The sequence below is a fragment of the Lithobates pipiens genome, unplaced genomic scaffold (assembly GCF_037356315.1).
Source record: "Lithobates pipiens isolate NorthernLeopardFrog02 unplaced genomic scaffold, aLitPip1_a1.2 Scaffold_16, whole genome shotgun sequence".
Taxonomy (NCBI): Eukaryota; Metazoa; Chordata; class Amphibia; order Anura; family Ranidae; genus Lithobates; species Lithobates pipiens.
This window is the reverse complement of record NW_027507748.1, coordinates 123,421,120-123,436,249: the sequence shown is the minus strand read 5'-3', so window position 1 is coordinate 123,436,249 and position 15,130 is coordinate 123,421,120. Positions and strand designations below refer to the sequence as shown.

Sequence of the window (15,130 nt, the reverse complement as noted above, 5' to 3'; positions counted from 1 at the left end):
TCTGAGGGGTTCATGATGGGACTTGCAGTCTGTCACTTTTGGGGGATGTAACCCTTCCAAAAGTGAATGACTGCAAGTGCCAGTATGAACCCCTCAGAGCTGAGTATGTGTCACCCACCCCCAACTAGTGGAGGACAACAAGTCCCAATAAGCGTATATTGATTGGTTTGCGCAAAAGTTATAACATCAGCAAACTATGGGATAATTTTTTTTTTACTAGTAGTGGTGGAACTCGTTGCCATAGAAACATGTGTAAAGGGGAGGAGTTAGTAAGATGACCACACCCATGTGGGGGTGCCACAATTATTTCTGCACCTAGGCATCTGTGACCCTAGGATCAGCCCTTCTAAATGTCTTCTGTTTATAGCGCACAACCAAAATTTATGGTTAGGAGATTGTTGGCCAAATGAGCTGCAATGGCAGAAATATCGCTGTTATATGGGCTAACATACATGCTGTGAAATATGAAGAGGTTTCGTTTTTCTTGTACACGTCAGCATGCTTATGTACCATACACCTCACTTACTGTTGTCCTACCATAATGCTATGGAAATAATTTTTATCCTGTCAGTAGATTCTTTGAGGGGCTCCACCTCTGAAACTCATTATTAGAAAATAAGAAAAGCTTGACTTACTACACTCCAGCTGGAAAGGATGAAGGCTGCAAAAACAGCAAAGATGGCATTCATCTTTAAATTTTGTGTAAACCATACAAGGGGTACAGGACTGTGGAGATGGAAGAACCAATCATCATATGGGCAACCCTTTACGAGTAACCTATGGGGCACATAAGCAAATTACTCTACTGAATACAGAGATCCTGCAGTGGTCCTGTGCACTGCACCATAGTACTGCCACAAAACATGATTACCCTATCAAGTACGTCATTTTAATCATAAGGGTAAACTGCTGCATTCATTTACACCGGTTAGTCATGACATTATGACCACCCATCATAACATGACCACCCACCTAATTTAAAGTAGGTCCTCCTTTTGCTGCCTAGAACAGCCTAGATCCATCAAGGCATGGACACCACTAGACCACTGTAGGTATGCTGTGGTATCTGGCCCCAAGCTGTCAGTAGCACATCACTGCCTCCACTGCCTTGCCTTCTTCCCGTAGTGCATCTGGGTGTCATCTCTTCCCCAGGTAAGCGACACATGCACCCAGCCATCCACATAATGTGAAAGAAAAACCTGACATGTTTCAAGACAGGGTTTTGAGACTCTTCTTCAGAGGTGCCTAAATCTGAATTGGAACATCCCATCTGTGAGAGATGTGCAAGAGGAAAAAAGCCACCATATTAAAAACCCAGGATATCTGCTGTCACCATTTAGATGTCCCTCCAAAGCTAGAGGGTCAGGACGCCACAACAGTACAACTGCTGAGATAACCAGAGTGGGCAAAGAAGAATCCCTTTTTTAATTCATTGGGGTCATCTACAGATGGCTCAGGAAAAATCCAATCAGCCAAACTGCTAAACCATTGGGTACCATTTACAACTTTGATGGTTCACAGAATGTTGTATACAGGCAGCATAGCACAGTAGCAGCATCAGACAAAACCAACTTCTTCCATTTATTTATTTAATGTACGTAGCGCTGTCAATTTATGTAGTGCTTTACATATGTATTATACAGTCATACTAGTCCCCGCCCTCAAGGAGCTTACAATCTAAGGTCCCCAACTCACATTCATACATATACCGGGGCTAATTCAGACAAGAGCTAATTAATCTACCAGCATGTATTTGTAGCATGGGAGGAAACCAGAGGAAACCCACACAGACACAGGGAGAACATGCAAACTCCACTCAGGTAGTGCCATGGTTGGGATTCGAACCAACGACCCTGGTGCTGACAGGCAGAAGTGCCATCTACTAAGCCATTGTGCTGCCCATTGCTCTGTGGTCCAGTTCTGATGCTCACGTAAACATTGTAGGTGCTTTTGGCTGTTGACACAGGTAATTATGAACACCCTGACTGGTCTGTGGCTACGCCTTCACTCCACATGTGCATCAATGAACCTTAGCAAGCCATGACCCAGTCACTGGTTTTCCTTCCTTGGACCACTTTTGGTAGGTTCTGACCACTGCAGACCGGGAACATCCCACAAGAGCTGAAGTTTTGGAGTTGCTCTGACCCAGTCGTCTAGCCATTACAATTTGGTCCTTGTCAAAGTCGCTCAAATCCTTACAATTACCCATTTTTTTCTACTTCTACTTTCAAGACAACAATTTCAGGGGAAATATGTTCACTTTCTGCTTAATATTTCCAATCCACTTTCAAATACTATTGTAACAAGATAATCAGTGTTATTCACTGTACCTGTTAGCGTATATAATGTTATGACCGGTCAACATATAGAATATAAATAGAAAAGTGATGGCAGAAAAAAGACAGAGTGGTCCATCGAGTCTCCCCCCTTTTTTTTATTTTATTTTTTAAGACATGTTTTGTATTTTCATTTTTGTTAGTATATATCAGCAATGCTTTTAAATCCTGCTGCCTCCCGGTTTATTTTTATTTTTGCTTGTTCATTTAATAATATAGACATAATATGGAAGAACATCTGCCTAGGCAGACTGAATATGTCCTGTATGTATTTGAATGAAGAAGACATGACTGTAGCCAGGGACTGCAACCATCTAATGTACGGTGCTGTGACTAATAGAACTGACTTCTTCCTTCACTTCCATGTCAGCCCCCGAGGCCTAAACAAAGGAAAACACCAAGCTTTCACTGCTCAAGAGATCCTGAGAATAAATTCTACAACACAGAAACTACACAGCTGTCCTTGTTTTTAATTATTGATATCTACCGACCTTTCACCCCTTCCTCTACACCCACTCAGCTGCAGCCCATTTAAACAGATCAAACAGATCGGATTGCAGTAATGTTGTCACCAGTTATAGATTATAAATGGAAGTAAATGTTCATGTGAGAGAACATGCTTTAGGGTGGCCATAGGGTGATGCTTCCTATTCAGAACTTATTTTGAGACTATCAAGCCATTTCTAAACACATAAAGGTTGATAACAAGCAGTACTTTATTTTTAACAACTTAATATTGCAGTTTCCCAATTGTTTTTTTTTTTTCACAAGAAATCAGTTTGCCAATTCTTAGATGTGGCTTCATTCGTTTTATTTTTTTCTAGACTTTTTTCCCTTTATTGTTACCTGGTGATCTGACCAGTAAGTCTGTAATTTTTCTATTTATTTTACCAGACCAGGCTTTCCAGCAAAAGTGGCAGGTATAGGGTTGAGACAAACCATTTAAGACCTCATTCTCACCTGTGCGTTTCTGGTACACGTTCAGAAATACATGTTTCTGCATGCTAATGCGCGATAGAGTGCAACCTTTCCCTAACCCGTATACCTAAATGGAAGTGGACGTTGTGACAGATATTTTTTAATGTTGTACGCATGCACGCCTCCCAACTGTTTGAGATGGAAAAACGAGGGACACCTATTGGCAAAAGTATGGAGGCATAGGACACACTCCCCGACACGTCCCCTTTAAGTGGTTGTAAACCCTTACAAACCACTTTGACCTACAGGTAAGCCTAGATTAAGGCTTACCTGTAGGTCCAAGAAATATCTCTCAAACCTATACGGTTTAGGAGATATTTGCCCCAAGACAGGCACCGCTATCTACGGCGCATGCGCACTGAGCGGGGCATCGTCGATGACGGCAATGCCGCGAGTCTCGGCTCCCGTGCGCAAGCGCGGGAGTGACGTCATCGCTGCTCCGGCGAATCACAGCGACGGAGCAGCGAGACCCACGGAGACCCACCAAGAAGATGGACGCTTGGAACTACAGGGGACAGAGGTGACTTCGCTGGCTCCTGTGTCAGGTAAGTGACACATAATGGATTACTATGCGATGCATAGTAGTCCATTATGCTTTGCCTTTACAGGGAATGAAAGAGGAAGTAAACTCACTCTTTAAGGTGGCATTTAAAAACAAAAAAAGATTAGTTAAACCCACAACTGTTTTTTTTGTTTTTGTTTTTTTTACCCCAATTATTGCTCTATACTGGCTTTTGCAATTGAGAAAAGCAGACATTTAGAAATTGGATAGAAGGTTTAGCTCTAAGAAATATTTCTTGAAAGATAAATAGAGCATTTTTTTTCTAAAACTTATATAGATCAGACCAAAATGAGGGACATATGAGGAGGAAAGAGGGACAGAGGGACTTTGTTCCAAATCAGGGACAGTCCCTCAAAATCAGGGACAGTTGGGAGCTATGAGTATGCATGCTAAGCAACGTATAAGTGCAACATTTGCAGTTATTTATAACCTCCTAAGGTGGCTCACAGTGGCTTATTAGTTAGCATATGCTTTGCAGCAATGGGGTCCTTGATATGAATTTTGGCCAGGACACTATCTGCATGGAGTTTGCACGTTCTCCCTGTGTTTGCTGGGCTTCCGGTACTCTAGTTTCCTCTCATGCTGCTGGGTGAATTGATTCCTGTGTAATATGGCCCTAGTATGTGTGTACAAATTGACAATGCATATGTGTTATCACAAAGAGAGCAATTGGAGACTGTTGAGGAAAGATCTAGAGGCCTACCCCATAAACAAATCACCAAGAAAACTGTGGAAAAAAGCTCTTAGGCATATCAGAAATGATGCCCAGAAAGCTGGCTCATAGAACTGCAGAGTCGGATGCAAGGATTAAGCTGGCTATAGATGGTGCGAATAATCACTCGATTTCCCCATTGACACAGTCAGTGTTGATCGTGGAATAAATCTTGTGGTGCTATTGTGTTCTCAGGGGGACGCAGGGAGCAATCCCTGCTTGGAGAAAACTCAGTGATCGACTCGGGCGACTTAGGCGAAAACCCGGTGATCGACTTGGGTACAGTCAGCCTACCCATACATGGTTCAAATCTTGTCCGGGCCCTGCAAAACTGGCCGAGATTCCAACAGTCAATGGCTTGCTTTAGCCTCCTCAAATCACCAAGTCAAATGCTCAAAAAACACCTGAATCTCAGCACTTGAAGGACAATCATAGACATTCAGCCCAAGTGTGAATGTAGCCAAAGACTGGCTGAGTGTTCAAACTAAGTTCACAACAGTATAGATTTTATCATATCAATTTTAAAAATAGAATATCAATAATGGCCTGACGTTAGAGCATTTTCAGAACAAAAACTTTACATCGAGTCAAAAACAAATGATTCAAATAACAAGCCCTGGAGCAGTTGGAAGCCTTGTGTTCTCTCAGGGAGTGATCCAGCCATAGGTTTGCTTTAATTCAGACAGAAGGGACTTCAACCACACCACAATGCTGATGCTAATGAAAAAATGCATTATGTGCAAGATGGTTTAATTATGGGCCTGCAGAATACATTTTTTTTCATAGAAAGCACAGATGTCTGGACAGCATAATGTAAAGGATATTACGTAAACCGGGGAAATCAGCTCCCATTTGTATTATGTCTGACTAATTGGTTTTGTATAATTAGCATAAAAAGAAATTGTTATAGTGTATTGATATACATTATCACAGGAACTGCTGTGTTCATGGTGATTAGCAGCCATTTTTTTTAACAATATACTTTTTAAACTAAAATGGATCTTTCTTCTGAAAAGCACATAGAAATTCCCAGGAAAATACTAGAGAGGTGTTCCTCATTCTCTTTAACACAGATTCTCCTTTTCAAAGTACTCAGAAATATACAGATTAAAGAGGTTGTAAACACGGTTGTATGCATATCATACTAGCTCGTTATGAATTACTTACCTTAGATCGAAGCCCCCCACATCAGTCCCAGGGCCAGATTAAGAACATTGTGGGCCTGGTGCTGAGGATTTTGATGGGGCCTTTTATAAACAATAAATAAATAAAAATGCAAACTATTTTTTGTTATAACAAATTAAATTAAAGAGAGAGAGAGAGGAAGAGAGAGAGAGAAAGGGGATGAAAGAGGTGTGAGGGGTAAGGGAGGGAGGATGAGAGAGAAAGGAGGGGATGGGAGAAAGAGGGAATGACATCAACGCAGCTTGGCCAAGGCAAATGACGGAAGGCACAGAACCCAGAAGGAAGACCGGGTGAAGATGGAAGTGCCCGGGCCCCGCCAAACTGATCACAGCACAGCACTGGAGGTCTGACAGGTAAGTGTACCCTAATGTGCTAATATGCTGGGCACACTTGTACATTATGGCATAACCTCCCCAAGGGCCTCTAAAAAGTAGTAATGTTAGAAAAGTTTACTACCGCTTTACTATCACCGGAGCCTCTCATGGGGCCCCTACTGACCCTGTGGCCCTTGGGCAGTGCCTAAGTACATGGTTGTCAACATTTCAAATATATTTTAGGGACGCTTTTTTTACAAGTGCTATGTTTAGAGTAGCTGACATCCCCCGTGTTCCTCTATACATCACAATAGTAATTACAAAATAAAATAAGTACTAATAATGGGGCAGAACAAATATGAGGACTGTGAGATTTCCTTTAGTTGAACTGACAAAAGTGCCCATTCTAGAGCTGGTAACATTGAGGAACATATAATTTTAACATATAATTTTAACATATAATTTTAAAGAACAGTTTTTGTGGGTAAGAGGCATAGGGGAGGAGTGTAGATGGTATAAAAGTGTGAAGTATGTGCAGGTGAGGGAGAGAAATGTGGAGGGTCTAACAGTGAGCACTATGTACATGAGAGGAGTGCAGAGGGTATGGCAGAAGGCACTATGTACAGGAGAGGAGTGTGAAGGGTAAGTGTGAAGGGTAAGACAGTGGGCAGTATGCACAGCAGAGGAGTGTAGAGGGTATGAAATTGGGCACTATGTATAAGAGAAGAGTGTGGAGGGTATGACAGTGGGCACTATGTACAGGAGAGTAGGACAGTAAGCAGTAATTACAGGAGAGGAGTGTGGAGGGAGGGTAAGACGGTGGGCACTATGTATAGGAGAGGAGTATGGAGGGTATGAAAGTTAGTAGTATGTACAGGAGTGGAGGGTATGACAGTGGGCACTATGTATAGGAGAGAATTGTTGGAGGTATGGCAGTGGGCACTATGTATAGGAGAGAAGTGTTGGAGGTATGACAGTGGGCACTATGTATAGGAGAGGAGTGTGGAGGGTATGACAGTGAGTAGTATGTACAGGAGAGGAGTATGGAGGGTATAGCGGTGGGCACTATGTATAGGAGAGGAGTATGGAGGGTATGACAGTGAGTAGTATGTACAGGAGAGGAGTATGGAGGGTATAGCAGTGGGCACTATGTATAGGAGAGGAGTATGGAGGGTATGGCGGTGGGCACTATGTATAGGAGAGGAGTATGGAGGGTATGTCGGTGGGCACTGTATAGGAGAGGAGTGTGAAGGGTACGACAGTGGACACTATGTACAGGAGAGAAGTGTATGACAGTGGGCACTATGTACAGGTGAGGAGAGTGTAGGATATGACAGCGGGCGTTATGTATAGGAGAGAAGTGTGGAGGGTATGACAGTGAGCAGTATGTACAGGAGAGAAGTGTGGAGAGTATGACAGTGGGCACTATGTATAGGAGAGAAGTATGGAGAGTATGACAGTGGGCACTATGTATAGGAGAGAAGTGTGGAGAGTATGACCGTAGGCACTATATATAGGAGAGGAGGATGAAGTAATCTGGGAAGGAACAATGTAAAGGTTTGTGGAAGGATGTTTAGGGACTGCGTAGTGGTTAAGCGGGCCAGACATGGATTGAAATTACACCAATTAAGCAGAGACCAGCCATAGTCGATCTATGTATGGGCTAGCTGGTTTTACACAAGTCAACCTATTAAGCGACTTGAGTGCAACCAGCCTGTCAGGTTTTCCCCAAAACAATCAGTGCTGCCAGCTATAGTTAGCAACACTAATCATTGTATTCACTGGCAGAACACAATAACACTGCGGGAGTGATTGCCCCATTCACAGGTCAGCAGGTGAGAGGGTGTGTGGGGACAGGCTGGGGAGAGATACTAGTCAGTCCCTGGGTAGGTACTGGTTAGTATCAGAGCCAGATACACACAGGTTACATGCGCCAAGATCATTAGAGCGAGAGCAATAATTCTAGCACTAGACCTCCTCTGTAACTCTAAACATGTAACCTGTAAAAAAATGTAAAGCATCTCTTAGTGCACAACAAAAAATCGTGATAACTTTAGTGTTTTTTTTTTATGAATGAAACAGTTTCTTTCCAACATAAAAAGTTGCAAATACCACCATTTTATTCCATAGGGTGTCGGCTAAAACAATATATAATGCTTGAGGGTTCTGAGTAATTTTCTAGCATAAAAAAATGATGATTTTTACATGTAGGAGAGAAGTCTCAGAATGGGCCTGGGTGGGAAGGGGTTAATTATCATAAGTAATATACAAATAATTATTATAAGCTCTGTGAGTTCATCCTCTCAGTCTGCAGCAGAGTGTTCCAGCTTGTATTTATACTGCCGCTCTGTATGTAGCTTCTGACAGGCTGCGCAAGGGGACCTGTATCTCCGGAACCATATATGATAGCAGCCCCATATTTTAACCAGTGCTGGGGTGGGTCTTTAGCTACCTACCCACCAAATATGGGGTCTCTGTGACTCCTAATCGCCGAGCTACAATCCTTGAAGTCGATCTTTTTTTTTTTTTTTTTTTTTTTTTTGGGCAAATGGGCCTATTTTGAGAAAGGGGCCTGGAGCTGCAGCTCCAATAGCCCCTATGTTAATCCGGCCCTGATCAGTCCTCGTACACCGCTCTGTCCGGTGACATCACTCCCGGAGTTACAACCAATTTAAGCAACTTATTACATCTTCCCCTATAAGACCCTGAAAACTTTCCTGGTATAACCTTCAAAATGTATTTCAAAAATTCCAAGGCGATTAAAACTTTATCTCACTCCTCTATACCCACTGAATGAACTTAGTAACTGAACTATATATATAAACTATAGTCCACAGGGTTCAATATTGAGTTGGTCTACCCGTTACAGCTGTAACAGCTTCGGGGAAGTCTGTCCACAAGGTTTAGGAGTGTGTCTATGGGAATGTTTGCTCATCCTTTCAGAAGCGCATTTGTGAGGTCAGGCACTGATGTGGACAAGAAGGCCTGGCTTGCAGTCTCCGCTCAAATTCATCCCAAAGGTGTTCTATCGGGTTGAGGTCAGGACTCTGTGCAGGCCAATCCAGTTCCTCCACCCCAAACTTGCTCATTCATGTCTTTATGGACCTCCTTGAGATGGAGGAACTTGATTGGCCTGCACAGAATCCTGACTTCAACCTGATAGAATACCTTTGGAATGAATTAGAGCGGAGACTGGGAGCCAGGCCTTCTCGTCCACATCAGTGCCTGACCTCACAAATGGGATTCTGTAAGAATGGTCAAACATTCTCATAGACACACTCCTAAACCTTGTGAACAGACTTCCCAGAAGCTGTTATAGCTGCAAAGGGTGGGCCAACTCAATATTGAACCCTACGGACTAAGACTGGGATGCCAAATAAAGTTCAGATGTGTGTAAATGCAGGCATCCCAATACCTTTGATATATCCTTGTGTGAAAATCTGATCTCAGATCTTCGATATTCCTGGACAAAATATTCTGAGTCCAAATGAAGGTCTGTTAGGAATGCCAAGGTCACATATAAAAGGTACCTCATACTGGACAGAACATACACTTTCCATTCACATTGCTGCTCCAGATATTTCTAGGGATGTTGAAAGCAAAGAAAACCTTTTAATTACATGCTGGGATATCTCACTATTCCAAATGTTTTGGAAGGAAATTTAGATCTTCATTAATCAAATGGTGTCATTATACCGATCAGCCATAACATTATTACCACTGATAGGTAAAGTGAATAACAGTGATTATCTTGTTACAATGACATTAGGGAGTGGGTGGGATATATTGAGCAGCAAGTGAACATGCTGCCTCTTAAACTGATGTATTGAAAGCCGAAAAAAATGGGCAATTGTAAGGAATTGAATGACTTTGACAAGGGCCCAGTTGTAATGGCTAGACAACTGGGTCAGAGCAACTCCAAAACTGCAGCTCTTGTTGGATGTTCCCAGTCTGCAGTAGTCAGGACCTACCAAGAGGTCCAAGGAAGGAAAACCAGCAAACCGTTGAGAGGGTCATGAGCGATCAATGCTCATTGGTGCGTGTAGGACGTAAAGGCTGGCCTGTATAGTCAGATCCAATACAAGAGCTAAAAAATAGTAAATAGTAAGTTCCTTTTCCTTTGAAGTACATCACGGGACACAGAACCATAGTAATCACTATGTGGGTTATAGTCCACTTTCAGGTGCTGGACACTGGCCCACCCTAAACAGGAAGTTGCCTTCCTATATAACCCCTCCCACTACTGGATGTATCTCAGTTTTGTAGCAAAGCACTACACGTGTATACCAGAAAGCGTGGCGTGACCTCTGTGTCCCGTGATGAACTTCAAAAGAAAAGGATTTTACAGGTAAGCTGTTATAAAAATCCTATTTTATTTAATTGTATGTCACAGGACACAGAGCCATAGTAATTACTATGTAGGATGTCCTAGAGCAATGCCAACTGAGGGGAGGGAGACAAAACCAAAGTAGGGCACCATGAGATCAGAGGATTTATACTGCTGTCTGCAGGACACAGAGCCATAGTAATTACTATGTAGGATGTCCCAGAGCAATGCCAACTGAGGGGAGGGAGACAAAACCAAAGTAGGGCACCATGAGATCAGAGGATTTATACTGCTGCCTGCAGTACACTTCGCCCAAAGGCGACATCCTCATGTCTTTTTACATTCACCAGATAGAATCTGGTAAATGTATGGATTGAAGACCAAGTTGCGGCCATGCAGAATTGAGCCATGGAGGCTTGGTGATGCACTGCCCACAAGCACTAACAGCCCTATAAGCTTGAACGATTACTTGTCAAATCCATTTAGAAATAGTAGATTTCGATGCTGCCTGTCCTCGTTTAGGACTTTCAGGCAACACAAAGAAAACATCAGTTTTCCAAATCTGAGCAGTCGACTTTAAGTAGACTTTGACTGCTCTAACCACATCAAGAGAATGCAGTGATTTTTCTTCCATAGAACAGGGTTTTGAGAAAAATGAAGGTACAACAATATCCTGGTTTAGATAAAAACTTGGTATTACCTTCGGTAAAAAGTTAGGATGAGGACGCAATACTACTTTATCCTTGTGAACAATAAAAATATGGCTCTTTACAAGAAAGAGCAGCCAATTCTGATACCCTTCTTGCAGCAGATATGGTTACCAGAAAAAAAAAAATCCTTGTCAAAAAGGACCAAGGGAATATGTCGTATCGGGGCAAAAAAAAGGCTGTTTTGTAATGCCGACAAAACTAAATTCAAGTCCCAAGGGTTCGGGGGTTACTTAACTGGAGATTAAGTCGTGTTACCCCCTGAATAAAATTAAAACCAAAGAATGAGAAGCAAGTGGTCGTTGAAATAATACCTATAAGGCCAAGACCTGTCCTTAGAAAGCACCCAAGGCCAGCCTTATTTCTCACCCCATCTGCAGAAAGTCAAGGATTCTACCTTTGACCTATTTCTTAGGTTGCAACTCCTGGTTTCACACCAGGATACATATGTTTCCCAGAATCCATAATATATAATTATGGAGGCCAGCTCCCTTGCATTAACCAAGGTAGAAACTAATGAACCTGACAGCCCACACTTCTTGAGGGTGTGGGTCTCAATAGCCAGACCGTTAAATTTATAGTTTTTAACCCCCCTGGCGGTATTCCCGAGTCTGGCTCGGGGTGGAATTTTTATACCAAAAGCGGTATCCCCGAGCCAGACTCGGGACTGCATCGCTGGATCCAGGAGGATATTTACTTACCTTCTCCCTCGGATCCATTGTTGTCTCCCCGCTGTACGAGCGAGCCGTGTCTCGCTCGATCTATCACGGAGCTGATCTCCGTTCCCTGCGAGCGTTGCGAAGCACGGGGACGGAGATCGGCGCCAAATTCAAAAAGTGAAACACACAGTATACATACAGTATAATGTAATCTTACAGATTACATTGCTGTATGTAAATATTTCACATCCCCTTTGTCCCTAGTGGTCTGTCCAGTGCTCTGCATGCAGTTTTATATAATAAAAACTGTTCTTTCTGCCTGGAAACTGGAGATTGTCCATAGCAACCAAACTGTGACTTTACATCAAAAATGGTTTTAGACAGCTAGAAAACAGCGATAATAAATTGGAATCACTCGCAGAATTTAGCAATAGCGATTTGTGGGGAGATCCGTCATCAAATACTGAAAAGTAATGACAGTGACAATTCTGCAACTGAGCAAATTTCAGTGTTTTTGATTTGATTACATTATTGAATAATTTTTATTATTGTTATATTATTATTTGGTACAATTATTTATAGTTATTTATTATATTATAATTTATGATTTAATTTTTAAAACTTTATCATACCCGGGATGTCTGCTAGACTCTGGTTTGGACAGATTTAAGAGAGTTATTCCTAAGAATTACAGGACTACAATATAAAACGCCAAATTTTCATGCAAAATAATGGTACCGCTTTTAGCACCTAAAATCCGAAATAATCGTACCGCCAGGGAGGTTAAAGTAGGATGGAACACCGGACCTTGTGAGAGAAGGTCTGGCTGTGATGGTAGGATCCATGGGTCCCCTACTGCCATCTTTATGATCTCAGTGAGAACCGATTCCACGGGAATAGCAAGGCATCTGTTACACATGCTAGCGGATCCTTTGTTCTTGACACAAAGTTGTCAATTTATTTGTTGAACCTGGACGCAAACAGATCTATGTCTGGGATCCCCCATTTTTGACATATTGACAGGAAGATATCGGGGTGAAGGAACCATTCTCCGGGAACAAGTGCTGGTGACTCAAGTAGTACGCCTGCCAATTTTTGATTCCGAGAATGAAGACTGCCGATAGGCAAAGTACATTGTTTTCTGCCCAAGATAGGATATGATGCACCTTTCTCTAAGCCGCACAACTTCTTGTGCCCCCTTGGTGATTAATATAGGCCATTGCCTTGGCATTGTCAGATTGAATCCTGGCAGGACAATACCGTAAACTGAATGTTCAGGACCTCAGGACCAAGAGCTCTGCCTAAATTTCTAAAATGTTAATGGACAAGGCCATTTCTGATGTGGGCCACTTCTATTGGACCATTGCCTCTTCTAGGACTGTTCCCCAACCTAAACAAAAAAGGTTACCATTTGTTGTTATCACTTCCCAGGTAAATGAAGGAAGGATTTCCCCTTAGTAGATTTTTGGATATTAACCATAAACTGAGGCTCCGGTGCACCCAGCCTACAGCACCTGGTATTTCCAGGTGGTCTCTCATCTGGGTTCTAATCAGGCCCAACCCTGCTTAGCCTCCAAGATCAGACGAGATTATGCGCTATCAGGGTGATGTGGCCGTAGGCTTTGGAGTTAGACGCATTGGGAATGTAGAGCTTCAACCCTTTGTTCCAAGCCGATAGGATACTATTTTACAGCAGTCTCGAATGAAACTGAGCATAAGGAACGGCCTCGAATAAAGTCAACATCTTTCCCAATAACCTTGTGCAAAGTTGAATAGAAGAAATTCATCTTGCTTCAACCACCTAAATTAGTTCCTTTATGGCGCTGATCTTTGCCTGGAGTAAGAATACCCTTTTCTGGGTGTACCTATGATCGGACCCAAGTATTTTAGCCTTCTTCATGGTTTTAAAGAAGATTTCTCCTAGGTTGAGAATCTGACCTAGATTATCCAGGTAGTTGAATGTGGTGACCATACTTTGGTCTAAGCGGGCTACCGACTGGTCTATCAAGAACAAATTGACTAGGTAAACCATAATCATTATACCTTGGGCCCTTAATCTGGCTAGAAGAGGGGCCAGAACCTTTGTAAACACTCAAGGTGCAGTAGCTGGACCGAAAAGCAGAGCTACACACTGAAAATTAAGATTTTCCACCTTGAAAAATAGATATTACTAGTGAGTGAGGAAATAGGCATATGGCGGTATGCATATTTGATGTCGATTGACGTCAGAAGTTCTCCTCCTTGTAGGATGGAGATAACTGATTTGGACTGACTCCATATGAAAAAGAGTGGTTATATTCAGGAATGGAATTTCGATTTTTGAGATCCCGAATGTCCATTCGGATTTGGCACTGTGAAAAAAGAGGTTTGAATCAAACTCCAACCTCTTTTCTTACATGGAGACCCCCATGATCACTTATTTCTTTTTCTCTGGATCCTTAGAAACGTTTGATCTGAAAACAAGGAGATGGGAACTCTTGGAACTCCAGTTTGTACCCTGGAGCTATTGAGGAAGTCCCCCATTCGTCTCGACACTCTTCCTGCCAGATTCTTGAGAACTGCAGAAGAATTCCCTGTATTCGATTGAACCTGACGTGGAAGCTGCTGTGACTGCCTGGAGGCAGATGCTGCTGGCACAGGAGAAGGAGCTTTAAAAAGAAAACACATTTACTCCTTTTCTTAAATGGCAAAAGGGGTGCTTTCTATTAGAATTTCTTTGGATATATTATCCAAAACATCCCCAAATAGATGTTATACCGCAAAAAGGAAGACTAGCCAGGAGCTTCTTAAAAGGCGCTTAGCGAAGTGCGCAAGGCCTGAAGGTTAGAATCTCTCATAGCAACTATTGCAAACATAAAGTTGCCTCCTGGGCCCGCTGAGCTGGATAACCTTGAACACCTGTTTAAACTGGTCTCTCAATGATTAAGCAATTACTGTCAGTGCAGGCTGAGACACTCAATCTGCCAGAGAAAAAAATGTGTTTTTTTTTTTTTCAACAGGAATTCCACCTTTTTATCCATTGGATCCCTAAGCATTTGAGCATTTTCTGCTGGACAAGTCAAACTTATTCACAGAGGATGTAGCAGCGTTAATTGCTGGTATACCCTAATTTCCTCCACCATAGGATAAAGTGTGAGAAACTTTTTAGGAGGGAAAAATATGCTTATCTGGGTGATCCTCTCATATACCAAAAAGCTTTTCCAGCAACGAATGGACAGGAAAAGGCCCGAACAGCTTGAGGAGGCTTCAGTTTACCTAAACACTCAGTTAAGGGTACATAAATGTGGAGCGGATCATTCAGCAAGAAATTGCACCATCAATCTTAACATTGGAACAGCTGATTCTCCCAC

The 15,130-nt window shown here is 42.4% G+C and overlaps 1 pseudogene; it reads right to left on the bottom strand.

Moving 5' to 3' along the window:
* Positions 1-13,282: 13,282 nt before the first annotated feature.
* Positions 13,283-13,401, bottom strand: LOC143984629 (5S ribosomal RNA; annotated as a pseudogene).
* Positions 13,402-15,130: the final 1,729 nt, after the last annotated feature.